This window comes from Zootoca vivipara, chromosome 9 (assembly GCF_965207765.1).
Source record: "Zootoca vivipara chromosome 9, rZooViv2.hap1.1, whole genome shotgun sequence".
Taxonomy (NCBI): Eukaryota; Metazoa; Chordata; class Lepidosauria; order Squamata; family Lacertidae; genus Zootoca; species Zootoca vivipara.
Genome location: NC_142592.1, coordinates 19899584 through 19911859, shown reverse-complemented (window position 1 = coordinate 19911859; position 12276 = coordinate 19899584). Strand labels below are relative to the sequence as shown.

Sequence of the window (12276 nt, the reverse complement as noted above, 5' to 3'; positions counted from 1 at the left end):
TGTTGAACATAAATTTAAAAGGCTTTCATATCAGTAAATTAAATAGACTTTCACCAGTTTTTAATTTACATGTAATTGATCCTTGTTTTCCCCTTTGCATCCTTCTCAGCGAGGAGTTCTTTGAATCAGCCTTTATCTAGGAATGTGCTGTTATAATAAATAATAAATATGCTTTACATAGCATGCTTTTAACCTACCGCGAGCCGAATTGTTGCAAGAAAGAAAACATTTTTTTCCTGAAAATATTCCTTTTCTTCCTCTTTGTCAGTTCTGAAGTCTCATTCCACCATTCTGGTTTCCATTAATGCATGGTTGTTCACACTGAAAGGCAAAATGTACAGCTTCCCTACGAGGCCACTATTAATTCCACACTATCTCTCTCTGAGTAGTGCAGCTGGCACCCTACCCCCAGGAGAACAAGCTCATCGCTTCTCCCACATGCTTGTTCTCTACCAGCTAGGCAGCAGGAGTCCTAAGTTAGCTCTCAAATATTGGTCTTGCTCATGGCAGCACAGAGTGTGCTACAATGCCTCTGGGCTATCTGAAAATTATATTTCTAGCACAGTAGGAGTGAAACTACAGAGCTGTGGTGGCATTCAAAGATAGGAAATTCATAAAGAAGGCCAGATTCCCTCTTCTCCCGAGTAATAAGCAATGGAAGTTTATTTACTTAATCTTTTAAAGTAAAATATAAATGTTCTTGAAGATGAAAAGCATAGAGAACAACATAACTGATTTACACGTTTGGCTTTCAATGAAGCTGTATTGTTCGCATTTGGCAAATGAATACACAAATTAAATCTTATTTGACCAGTGTGAGCCTTATTTGCATATAACTGTATACTTTGAATCTTTGCTTTCAAGACAACTTAAATTTATTCATTGTGATAACCGTGTAGTCTATCTACCGATTGTCAGGATAGGGATTCCCAAGGCACTCAAGTACCCGTTTTTGAAAGGCTGACAACTACCACCTGTTGAATTTTTACTGCACCATTAGAAACCCAAATTCACAGCCCTATCACCCCAGGATTCTTAGAGAATGAGATGCGGCTCAATACTCTCCTGCAACCCCCTGCTAAAAATAGGGAAGGGAAAACTTTATTCCAGTACTGTAGCTTCATTGCCCAGCTTCCTAAGACACTGAATTTAGAATCTGAGGTGCCCTCCTGCTACCGCGTGCCAACTGTTTATGTGCCACTGTTGAAGATACATACCAATATTTTTTAAAATGTGCTTTCAAGTTTTAAAACACACATTGCTCTGTTACGTTATATGAGTAGTGTTTCTGCAAATAATAAGTCCAACATGCAAGACACCATACCATTGGAAATTCTGTCTTTTATTTTTATTTCTTTCATAACATTTTGTACATAATAAAACATAAAATATTAAAAAACATTAAAAAAACATATGTATGTCTTATAAAGGTTGTATATTTACTTATTTCATTGGCTTAGAGAGTTGCATAACTCCATACTCTCCAACATATCTCTGATGAAAAGAGGGATTTCGTAAGGAAAAGCGGAATATCCAGGATCAAATCAGAACTAGGATGGCTTCTGTAAAGCTGGGCCTGGAAAATAGGGACTTGGAGAGTCTGAGTTAAGGCACCTCATGATAATGTTTCCTTGTATGGTACCTTATTCTTAACTACTCAAACATTGCTGTTTAGGCAAGCCTATGCACTCAGAAGTGACCTGTCTTCCAGTAGGAGTGAAGTATTTAACAATCCTAATTCAGAATTGACCAAATAGCAAACTCAAATTTTGAAAGGGGTGAAAGTCTATGATAGTTACAAATGCATTAAAAAAATCACGTACTGTAGGTACTTTAAAAACGAAACAACCTTGAATAGAACTTCCTATTTCTGTAGCATTGACTTGCCAAGAGCTTGGAAGTATTGCAGTTCAGCTGAGCATTATCAGTAGGCTTCCTGTGTTTGCTTCTCATACAGAAAATAAAAAGGCCTTTTGACTTGAATCATGGACCCCCAAGCAGCATTCTGATTTGTCTCTCAAGAGTCCCCAATGTATGTATTTTTCGGAAGCTTTATTCCTCTCTTCCTTTAAAAAAATAAACACTTATAAAATATATTGCTTGCAGTTATGTTCCAAATGACTGGCCTGCGAGAAGCTACCTGCCTTCACTGCCTCTGCTTGGTTTCGTGTACAGCCTTTATGATCAAAGTTGCACCATAGTCTTGGGAAGAGAAAAAAATCTTGTTTCCTTTATTTTTGAGATGGTACCGGTACATGCCTCTGCTTTCTTTTCGCTATGTAGTATAGATTAAAAAGTGCAGATCTAGACCCCTCCCCGCCAACTTCCATCATTTTCAGTGCACATTCCAGGTGCATTGGCATAAAGTCAACCTGAAATTGTTTGACTTTATATTGATTTTTTCAGATCTAATTTTGTACTCTGTGAAAATTTACCAAAAGCAGAACAATGGTAGAAATGTTGCTTGTCACTTGATTCTCTGTAATGTGTTTCTTTTCAGCAGACAATTGGTTAGTTGGACTTTAATATTAGCACTAGAAATTTGTAGTTTTTCTTCTTCTTTTAACCTGGAAAATAATGGAAATACTGGTAAAAATGAATTATATGTACTTTGAAATAAAACATGGCCTTTTTTACACTACTTTTAAAAAGTGCATACAGTAATTTATAACTTAGCCAATGATATGGTTCTAGTTGGAGAAGTAAGATCCACTCTGTTTAGTGATTATCCTAGGTAAATGTGCATAATGTGTCCGTATTTCAAGGGAGAGGTGAAAAGGTTGAAGGGCTAGGTCAGAAGGACAGCAGAGACAGGATACTTGAGACTAGTATAGGTAAGGTCAGCAAGGCAGGATGCTGGCTGATGGCCCTTGATGCTCAAAAGGTTGCATGCTGTTTGCTGCTGATTGATCTGGCAATGCATATCATGCCAGTGCTGCTGCAGTCATGCTTCCTCTACCCTTCCAAGGGCACCTGCAGCTCAAGCTTTCCCCTTTCTATGCAGAACAAGCCGTTGCTTATTCCACACACTTGTTGCAAGGAATTGAGGTAGCAGTGTGACAGCAGCAGCAGCATAACTCCCTTCGGTACTGAGCAGAAGCGGGAGTATGCTGCTCAGCAAACAAGGTGAAAGGGTGGTATGTGAAGGAGGCCAGTGGCTGAGTACCTACCACCCACCTGAACCTCAGTTCTTAAAGCAGCAAAGCAGTCAGGTTTGTCTTGCAGCATATGCGTAGAGGTTAAAGCTGGGCGAGCTAAGCACAGTTGATGGTGTGCTCCCCACGGTGAGGGTAGTAACAATATACCCAGTTGTGTTTGCTGCTGCACTCAGGCACTGGGGTGGTCACAGTTGCATGTGTTACCATCCATTCTGTGGATTCTATGCTGCCTATGAATCTGCTACATGCCCTTCTCCCAATACAAGTGAGAGGTAGGCAGTGGCTGTACTGAGTGGCCTGTGCCCTTTTGAAGCAACCAGGAGGAGGGGGCGGCATCAGCAGGAAAAAGCAATGGGAAACTTGATTTACATCCATTATTGAAATGGCCTTTTATCTTGCTGATTTTCAGTCATGATTTATATCAAGGTGATTTAAAATCAGTGATTTAAATCATGACATAAAATCAACAAGATAAAATCATGACATAAAACCAGCAGTTCTCAGCTGCTAACAACTTATGGGGGCAGGGAACCTCTGCCACAGTGTTATACATTAAGTAATCAAATTGCAGCGTTCATGAGCTGACTGTCCTAAAGATATCCAGTAAGCTTCACCATCTGTTTTGTTTAGCTGAAATATGAATGTGCATCTGTTTCCCCTGCTGACGAAAAGGCAAAATAATAAATCTAAGTAAATCATCCAGTTAAATGTGAGATATTAGAGAGCATTAATCCTCCGTTCCTCGAAAATGTTACCTACTAAATTGAGCAATTTCCCTTGGAAAAATGGTGGAGGCTTTTACAATTTATAAATAACCCTTCAGATTCTGTGAAATATAAGGAGGAAATATGATGGCAGCGGTCACGGTCATTCTAGCGCCATTTCAGTTTGTTCTTCTGGAGGATATGAATATGAACTTTGATGGAATGACACCAACTACTTGTATGCCCGACCCTTTCCCTTCCTTGGCTTTATCCATTTCTTGGCTCCTAAGGGTGGAATGGTTGAATGGGTAAGGGTGTGTGTGTGTGACAAACTTTTATTTAAGAGATGGCCGCTGTTTTAGTGAGCCTAAAGGAGGCAATGGTAAGACCCTTCGTTAAAAAAGAAAAGAGAAGGAAGGAAGGAAGGAAGGAAGGAAGGAAGGAAGGAAGGAAGGAAAGAAAGGCCACTACCAAACGCTTTTGGCCAGGTCTCTAATCTTCCATATTTGAGTAAAGTGCTGGCCTCTGTTACGACTTTTCAGCTCCATGTCTGGGGTTGCCTCTACATACCCAAGCAATGTACAATTCAGATGAATGGGGGAAATACTGTATTTTTAAAGTACAGTGGTACCTCGGTTTATGAACACAATTGGTTCCGGAAGTCTGTTCATAAACTGAAGCGTTCATAAACTGAAGCGAACTTTCCCATTGAATGTAATGGAAAGTGGATTAATCCGTTCCAGACGGTCCGCGGAGTAACCGTTCATAAACTGAAGCGAACTTTCCCATTGAAAGTAATGGAAAGTGGATTAATCCGTTCCAGACGGGTCCGCGGAGTACTTAAACTGAAGCGTTCATAAACTGAAACATGGGTGTAATTGGTTCAGGAAGTCTGTTCATAAACTGAAGCGTTCATAAACTGAAGCGAACTTTCCCATTAAAAGTAATGGAAAGTGAATTAATCCGTTCCAGATGGGTCCGCGGCGTTCATAAACCGAAAATTCATAAACCGAGGTGTTCATAAACCGAGGTTCCACTGTAGTAATAACTATTTGGAGATCCTTTAAGATTAGCTTGTATTAGCTATGTTGTATGAGAATAGATTGATACACCTTGTTTTTGTTATTGTTATTTCCAGTCTTACTTCTGAAATGCATAAAAACATGTGCAGATATACAGGTGTATTCATACAGGTTCATATACATCTCTGAGTGAAAGCAAGGCTAACTTTAGTTAGCAAATACCGGTACATGCATTGCATGCATAATTTGACCTTGTTAGAAAAATATGTGCGTGGGCAAAACCTTCTAATTTTATACAGGAAAAATATGGAATAACATAATACTTTAAAAATATTCTTACTTACCCAATTTTCTTTGTGTATTTTACAAATAGGATGTGATGTTTTGAATATGCTTCAGGGTTCAGTAGTTAGTATAATGTTCTATTTTCTGCAGCAAAAGCATGTCAAGGTGATCTCTGTGGGTGGTTAATATTTTTGGAGTTTTAGTTTTGAACCATGAAATTATGTAAAATTAGAGAGCTTGGGTCTGTGATGTCTTTAAAAGAGAAATTAATGGAGAAGGGAAGCACAACTGTAGTACTTTTCATTGAGGACTGTGAATGCTGTAGTTTTAGTTAGAGATACTATCTAATCACTTGTTTTTTAGTCATGCCTAATATTGGAGAAAATGTTGATGTGTTAAGTTTGGTCCTGTTGAAATTGCCTATTATATGAATCATGGGAAAGGGAAAGTAGAGTTTCACATATCCATATCTGTTAGTTGGCCAGGGAATGCCCAATGCCCATCCTGTCTTAATAGTGATTTCGAGAACACAGTGGCTACATCAGTTTTAATGTTCTTTCCAGGGAGCATAAAAATGCTTTAAGTGTCTGTTTTATTGAGGAGCAGCAATATTTCTTCCGCTGGAACCACCTAAGTATTGTTTTTAATCAGTGTCTTATCAGTCTACTAATAGAGGATGTCTGTGTTGTCTGCCCAGGTAACTTTCTGTGGCAGTTCTTTCTGGGGCATTTATACAGAGAGACTAGTAGCGATGCAACTGCTGGCATTTACTGGGACTTGGTGGTATTCATGTCTCCTTTGAGATGCCCCCCCCCTACTTATGAAGGGGTTCTGGGCCACGGTGCACATAACTGAAATTGTGTAAGTTGGAGAGCACCCCACTTTAATAGGGAGGACGTGCATAGAGTAGAGAGAGAGACTGAGAAATTGACTCACGTGTGCTGCTGGGGCTGCTGCCTGGAAATCACTTGGGGCCACTGCTCCAAGCCTTCCCTCCAATCACTCCCATTGTAGTGGACTAGTGGCCAAGAGTGACTTCCAGGCATCAGTCCCGAGTGAGGGAAGGCTTGGGATACACTGGGCAGCACTCCCAAGTGACCTTTAGGCAGCAGCCCTGAACCATGTGTGCTCCATTTCAGTTGATTGATTGATTTTGCGGTGATCTGTGTAACAGTCACGTACAAGTAGATCATGCGTAAATGGGGGTGGGGTGTCTGTATATGTGTACATAAACCATATCATAGAGACACCACAGTGTCTGCTATCCCTCATTCCATGGAAACCGAACCCTTGGTAAGCGCCTGGAATCTCACACCACTCGGAGATAGGCCTGGCGTGCAACAGTATTTTTTAAAGAATATAGCCAAATATATGCAACACTTCTTAATTTTCCCTTAAGCAAAGATAGAATCATGTAATTTTTGGTAGGCCGAAAACACCTTTCCTTTATCCAAATTCATATCTAACTTAAAGGGAAAGGCCAACTTTTGAAATGGGGATGTTGGGAACATACAAAAAATTGTCTCTTTTTATAGGTACAGTTTTAAGTCACGATATCGCCAAATAGTTCTTATGCTTCATTACTTGATATTTAAAATATGCTTTCATGAATATACGGAACACACTCGCAAATTAATACTCTAGCAGCATAAGTAGTGATATAAAATAGCATGTAAAATTTGGCTAATGAGATCACAGTAAGTACTTGGACCTCTTCATGAGCTCATTTCACTTTCACATGATTATAAAACATAACTGTTAATTTATTTTTTGCATGTCCTTGTTAATTATAATGGTATCCAGTAGTGCTGCTGTAGTTAAGGGTCTCTCAATATTTCCTTACAGAAAGGTTACATAACTAAAGAGCCAGTGTTGGATTGTAGTGGGAAATTTTACACACAATTTCATTCTTAATTCACAATAGCTTGAATTAAAACTGTTAGAGTATAATTGTCCCCATTCTCTATTTTAGGAGACTTCTGGAGTAATGCTGTGTGTGGGTTAAAATGGATAACCATTTTTATTAGTTGTTAATAGTTTAACCATTTTTGTTTTAGTTTCCTGGGTAGTGGAATAAAGGGAGAGGTAAATCTTTTGATCCTACTTTGTATTGAGTGAGCTCCCCTAAGGTGAATTAGGAATTGGCTCAACATATGCAACCCTTTTTGAGAAGTTACAGGAAAAGTTTGTCTTTCCTGTAACTTCAGGGTTGAAATATTGGTATAAGTATACTCACAATGCCATGAGCATATGTCATATCATATTGCTCCCTGGAACTGTACTTCTCAATGCCACTGATAGAGGACAGTTACTTGGATATTTGCCCTTTCCCACCACCAGAACAAACACTTCCAGGAACATGAGAGGGATTTAGATGAGGATAGAGGACAGCGGTTGATATTGCCCAAAGTTTGTTGGCATCCATCTGCCTTGAGAGACAACGGAGTGCGCCTCTGGGGGTGAAGTCAAACTGCTGCATTTACAGCACTGAAGTGACCTCCCTGGGGTGCTAGCCTGGGGAGTGTCCCCCCCCCCAAAAAAAGTGGAGACTGATTAATCAGGTGTTATGGTTATGTAGTTCATATGAGTGAACAAGAGCTTAACAGAATACAGTATAAGGAACAAACATTAAATAACTTTTATGTATGCACCCACAAAGCAACAAAATCTTACATCTTCTCATTTTCCATGCTGAGCAGGCGAAGAATTTTGGAGGATAAGTGATTCCCAATTCATAATACTGCTGAACATTATGAACTGGATAAATTCATATTCCAAATAAGGTGATTGTGAATATTTTGACATTTGGAGCACAAATAGCTCTCTGTGGTGGTTTTCTATAAAACAAACAGATATGAAAGGAGTAGCAATAGTATGTGTTACAAATGCACCTGTAATTCTGTAGCTTAAGCGATTCAGCTACACAATTAGTCCTCCAGTGTGGTGTAGTGGTTAAGAGCGGTAGACTCGTAATCTGGGGAACCGGGTTCGTGTCTCCGCTCCTCCACAGGCAGCTGCTGGGTGACCTTGGGCTAGTCACACTTCTTTGACGTCTCTCAGCCCCACTCACCTCACTGAGTGTTTGTTGTGGGAGAGGAAGGGAAAGGAGAATGTTAGCCGCTTTGAGACTCCTTCGGGTACTGATAAAGCGGGATATCAAATCCAAACTCCTCCTCCTCCTCCTCCTCCTCCTCCTCCTCCTCCTCCTCCTCCTCCTCCTCCTCCTCCTCCTCCTCTTCCTCTTCATTTGGTTTTGTTTTTCCTTTAGACACCTTGTGGCAGGGTCCCTGTGGCCCTGGGTTGTTTGAGGGCATTGTGTAATTATGCCAATCAAATTCTGCTTTTAGCAAGTGTGACCTTTTGCAACCTCATAAATATTGTGCCCTTAAGTTTCATTAAGCATTGGTTTCCTGAAGACCCCAGATCCAGTCAACAGCATATCAAGTCAAAATGGTTATCAAGTGACAGGGCTGGCAAATGCCTTTGCCTAAGTCTTTGGAGATTTGCTCTCAGTTGGAGTAGATAGATCTTAGGGAGCAATCCATACCCCTAATCTACCACTCATCTACCATCATCACATGTTTCATGTCTACATTGGGAAAAGGGTACTAAATGGAGGACTGATTTTCAGGCATTTGCTCCATAGTGAGTATTGGGAAGTTAGATTTTACCCCTGTCTACTGGCAATGTGAGATTCCAGGGGTTCCAGGTGCTTACCCAAAGTATGTGTTTCCTTCAGAAGGAGGCACAGCAGAGACTGTGGTGCCTTTATGATGTATGGTATATTTACACATATATCCTACCGTGTTTTCCCCTTTTTAATACGTAGTCAGAAAGTAAGCCATAGCAGGCTTTTTAAGGATTTGTGCAATATTAAACACCCCCTGAAAATAAGCCATACCTCCGCGCAGCAGTGCCGCTCGCCTCGAGGCAGCGAGACCCAGCAGCAGCGCCGTCCTTATCCTCCCGCTGCTGTTGCTGCTGCTGCTGCCGGGCCAGGCAGAGGTGAGGCTGCTGCTCGCCCCTGTGGGCTGCATGGCCCAGGGCTGAGCGGCGGCGGGAGGCCCGCGGGCGCTTCCGCACTGCTGGAGTGACGGACGGTGGCGGGAGCGCTGCTGGCCCCTTCCGCGACGCCGGAGTGTCGTGGGCTGCATGCCCCAAGGCAGAGTGGTGACGGGAGGCCCGCAGGCCCTTCCGCACCACCGGGGCGACACACGGCGGGAGCGCTGCTGGCCCCTTCTGCGCCGCCAGAGCGCCCGGCGAGGAGGCCTGCCGCCCCGGCGCCCAGAACCGGCAGCGGCAGAGCGGAGCGCTCCGCAGCGCTGATCGGGCGGAGCGCCGAGCCAGCGACCTGGCCTCTTCCTGCCTGCCGCCCGCCGCCTGGAACCGGCAAGGAGGAGGGGAAAGGGGCGCCTGGGAAGGAGTCGGGAGGGCCCTTGCTGCATGAGCCGTGGGCGCGCGGCTCCTTCCAAGTGCAATGAGCGCCTCGCTTTGAGTGAGAGGCTTGAAAGGGACGCAGCTACGAGGGCGATGGCTGCATGGCCGTGGGGGCTCTCAGTGCCGCCTTGCCCGGGCCCCACATTCCCCGGAGGCCTTCCGCCTCACCAAGCTCGGCTGGCCAAGCTCGGAAGGCGCGCGGGTGGCCTGTCTAAGGCCGGGCGGGATCCCTCAGCCCTGCTCAACCTCATGCGTTTATTTCGCGAAACACCCCCCCCCCCAAAATAAAGTAGCAGGAACCTTGGAGCGGTTGGCAGGGGGGAAATGGAAGAAAGAATTAAAAAACCGAGACAAAGGCATCTCCGGGTGGAGCGCCTAGCCAGCGGCCTGGCCTCTTCATGGCCCGGCCGAGGAGGCCTGCCGCCCCACCGCCCGGAACCATAGATACCATAAAAACATAACAACAAGACATCCCCTGAAAATAAGACACCATGTGTTTTTTTGAGGGAAAAAAGTTATAAGACGGTGTCTTAAAAAAGGGGAAACACGGTACCTGAGCCTACGATGGAGGGTTTCAAAGCATTAATACCCCAAGAGGGCCTTGTTTCTCCCATAGCTGCAACTTTGGATTTAAACAGAAATAAAGCATCACTCTGACTCTCTTGGTTCCCAGCTTGCTGCTTTGCTTTTAGCTCACATCACTCCAACTCTCTGCTCTCAACTCTAGTTTTTCTAAGGAGGAGGTCCCACCCATTTGGTGTCTTGCACAGAGCCCTTTCCTTTGTTTTGCTTAATGACACCTCACCTCACCAGGAAGCTAGCTTGACTATTCCAAGAATTGGAAGGGGGCCCAAGCATTCAGCCTAATCCTTTCCCCAATTCACAACACTATGATGAATGACAGTTATTGTTCACTAGATGGTTTGGTGGCGATGCTGGTAAATACGTCATAAAGTGTTATAGCTGTCATATTTGGCTTTTTTCAGGTGGTCTGCAATGCTGGAATTGATGCTCTGTACCACTCCAATTCAAGGCTGAAAATTAGAAAGGCTTTTTGAAGTCTGCAAAAGGAAGGTAAGTACAGTTCATTACTGTCAACTGCATTTCCCCCATCATAAAATTGTGTTTGTTTCTCTCTTCCTCCTAAACAAACAAACAAACCCCAATGTAGATCTGTGTTCTGTGATGCACATTGCTTCTTGTGTAAAGCTGGTTCTGGAGACCATAAGTAATCAGGTTTTGAGCCAGAGGGAAGACAACTAGTATTGTTCACAAAACCTCCCTCTTTTCCTGCCCACAAACTTTCAAGATTATGCCAAGAGGGCTGGCCTAATCTTGCATGATGTGAAATTTCGGGCATAGACTCTGATATAGCTGCTGCTTTATGTGAGCAATGAACTTTGAATGGAAACCTTCCACTTGAAGTGTGTTATTTTTCTGGGTTTCCTTTTCAGAAGATTGGTGCTAGTTCTCAAACCTGATTAAAAAGCAAATTGTAGCTTTGTGATGTAGGTATGTGTGTGGAGCTGCAGAGGAGATCTACGCACAAGATTCTACTGTGCACACAGATGGTGCACTGTCCCATGAAGCACTGTCCACACTGCTGAAAAGGCTTTATATTTGATTCCTCTCCTTTGTCCCCTGTAATCAGTCTGCTGCCAAGGCATAGCATATTCCTTATGACATTGCAAAAATGCAGGTCTTCTCTCTAGCTCCTTAGGCAACAAACTGACATCCATGGCAGCTCCCATTTCGAGTACTTGAGTCTTCTTGCTGGGAACTCACTGTGATCCCTCACATGGGCGTAGGCAGGGGGGCAGGAGGGGGCAATTGCCCCCCCTAGAAGCAAATGGCTGAGGGGCGCAGCGTGGCAGCCCCAGGTTCCCGCTCCCGGCGCGAAGCTCCAGAGGCGCACGGGGAGCGTAAGCGGAGGAGCGCTAAGCGGGAGTGGGGAGCGTAAGCGGAGGAGGCAGACACAGGCTCGCATTCCCCGCGCGCCTCTGGAGCTTCGCGGCGGGAGCGGGAGCCTGGGGCTGCCTCCTTGGAAGAGCTGGGAGGTGCAAACCCAGGTAAGGACTGCAGCCCTCGGGAGCCCAGTCTGATGGGAAGGGAGGGCGTACACGTGACTCATGGAAGCTCTACGTCACGCGAGCGGACTCTGCCTGGCAGCAGCACCACATATCTGTCTTGCCTCTGCAGCGGGAGGTGTGTGCGTGCGGGGCTGGAGGGGTTGGGGGGAACCTGGGGCCCAGATCCCGCCAGGTAGGCACAAGGGAAAGCTGCGGGGCAGCGGGGATAGCAGGCAGCAGAAGGCTCTCTTCGTGGGCGGCGCCCACCTTCCCTTGTGCCTCCCTTGCGACTTCCAGGCGGCGGGGGGAATGGGAAGACCTGGGAGGCGCGGAGGAGGCAGCCACAGGCTCACGTTCCCCGCGCGCCTCTGGAGCTTCGCGCCGGGAGCGGAAGCCTGGGGCCGCCTCCTCGGAAGAGCTCGGAGGCGCAGGCCACGTAGCCCCGCCCACATTCCCACTGTGGCCCCTCCCCTCCCGCCTCTTGCACCCGCCCCTTGCCCCCCCTAATTTTGATCCTGGGTACGCCCCTAATCCCTCACATCTATCCAGATTTCTCTTCCAGAATCAAGTCTTATTACTCACAACACAGAGTACTAACCAC

At 44.6% G+C, this 12276-nt stretch overlaps 1 protein-coding gene across 9 annotated transcripts in view; it reads left to right on the top strand.

Moving 5' to 3' along the window:
• FOXP2 (forkhead box P2) overlaps nt 1-12276 on the top strand; it is a 346296-nt gene that overhangs the window by 72192 nt on the left and 261828 nt on the right. For all 9 annotated transcript variants that reach the window (XM_060279589.2, XM_035128708.3, XM_035128702.3 and 6 more), the window contains one exon: nt 10593-10680. The gene's annotated coding sequence lies outside the window, so the exon portion shown is untranslated. The remainder of the gene's footprint in view (nt 1-10592; nt 10681-12276) is intronic.